The sequence below is a fragment of the Opisthorchis viverrini genome (genome assembly GCF_000715545.1).
Source record: "Opisthorchis viverrini unplaced genomic scaffold opera_v5_6, whole genome shotgun sequence".
NCBI lineage: Eukaryota > Metazoa > Platyhelminthes > Trematoda > Opisthorchiida > Opisthorchiidae > Opisthorchis > Opisthorchis viverrini.
This window is the reverse complement of record NW_008751662.1, coordinates 3,537,523-3,539,762: the sequence shown is the minus strand read 5'-3', so window position 1 is coordinate 3,539,762 and position 2,240 is coordinate 3,537,523.

Here is a 2,240-nt window from a genome sequence, read left to right as displayed (position 1 = left end):
GACGAACACAGTCTCCTGGCCCTCCATGTTGGGGGTTGGAACATGTATGGCGACGTGTTCCGTAAGAATGGTAATGTACTTACATTTCCAGCCCAACACCACTGCTTTGCGGTTAGGCTTTTGAACCAAAGGCTTTGGTTGAAGACACTTATCGTCCTCTTGTCTAGGTACGAGCGCCATGGCGTATCCCAACCCTCATACAACCGTGATATTTACAACTAACGATACTCGCATGCCACATTGGCCTTCGCGCAGGTTCCAGCTCTAGGACTGATTGTTTTGCTCGCCCTGCATCACACTCAGCTGCAGCTTCTGCACGTCCGAGTTCAGTTACATCCCTTAACACTTCGAAGTCTGTTCTCAAACACCGAAATCCTGTCTACTTAGCCACCTTCAATGTTCGCACACTGAAGCAAGCAGGTAAACAGTTGGCTCTTACGCGTACGCTGAATTCCCTCTGTATTGATGTACGTTGTTCGTCAGAAACAATAACGCAGGACGCAAGTACTGCGGTCGAACTGACTGCTCCCTCGCTCTCTTCCAGGTTCCGGCTGCGCACCTCTGGTGACGCAGAGGCCGTTGCAGCTGGTTATGCTGGGGTGGGTATGGTATTGTGCGAACGAGTGGAAGCGTCTCTGCTTGATTGGATACCCGTTGATAGTCGCCTCTGTGCGGTTCGTCTGGCAACATCTGTGAGAGGATCTAGATAGTGTGAGCTTCATCGCATCTTGTTCATTGTGCCTGCTTACGCCCCTATCTTTCTACAGCAGGCTGAAATTCAGATCTCGTTGTGCTTTTTGGTGTTATGAACACCCAGGTAGGTTGACTGAGCGCTGCTGAGTCCCGATTGAGTGGTCGTCTTGGTTTGCACACAAGACGCACGGATAAAAGAGACATTTTACTGTACGAATGTCACCTGGAAAATTTCACCCGAATGAGTCTAGGTTCATTTTATTAGCTGACTGGATAAACGCCTACAGCTTAAGGAACATGATGAGTATCATGCTTGAATCGGTTTGCTGAATGTACCTGTCAAATCGATAATGAATGTACCGATATTTTCAGGTTCATGAGAAAATCACTCCAAACAAGAATTGACCAGTGTTGCCCCCTGAGCTTCCGTCAACAAAACAGTAATGAATGGGAGACTATGCTTCGCTGGTTTCCACATTATCCGAAATATGAGAAACACGTGTGAAATATTGTAAACAACGCCCAGTTAATTCATTATTATATGTAACGACCCAAGCAACCCTATATTCAGTGCAGTGTTCAAAGTGCAACACTGAGTCTTTTGAAGTTTGACAAATATCTGGGTTTGTTACTTGGTCGTTCATCCTTCACCCGTCTATTGTGTTTGGTCTATATGGTCCTTCTACTTTTAGCGTTTTCCTAGTGTGTATTGTCAGCTTTCGTTAAATATTTCAGTCAACACACTCAGCCGCCCTCTATTTTGACCATCAACTACGCAGTGAACGCAAAAAGATCCATGCATTATTCCCGCAGTGTAAAAATTCACATGAGAGGGAAGCGTTTATTAGTTCTCCAGAATAGTCGCAACAAACTCCTCTTATGAGCACATTGTTCATTTTGTATACCTCATGATGAGTGACTTTGAGCTCTGTTTGAAAGCACCCATCATTCTTATACACATTCATGAATGATGCATCAAGATCATCCTGTAGAAATGCTTAACCAAGAGCACATCATATCTGTTCTCTTGCAAGCAGTTTGTAAATGATACTGTGCTGTCTGACAAAGGCAATATATTCGGAAATCAGATACGTATCTTCCCACCCTTTGCGTTATCTACAAGTCAGAAGTTGACGTCTTCATACGGCTCACTAACATCATATTCACGAGTACAAATAACGGGTCACCTAAACGCAGCGCCTGCAGAAGTACCACCCCTTCTGGGCTGTTCGAGCATTCTCCTATTTTCATTTCCTCGAAATAATACCGCCACATTTGGCGGAAACTGTTCACTTTTGCATCTTGTGCACTCATGTTTGAGTATATATACCATAAACATAACCGAAGGAATACACATTTCTTTCATCTAACAAGTTAGACAATTGAGAGTATCAACAGTGAAACTTATGTAGTGGCCAATATAACTAATGCGCAGGCGCTCAAATTCAAAGCAAAGGAAAAATGGCCCGAATCCTTGCTTATTTACAATGGTGAAACTGGGAGCAATCAATCAGACAAGGGGATTATCACTACTCGGATAGGATAGA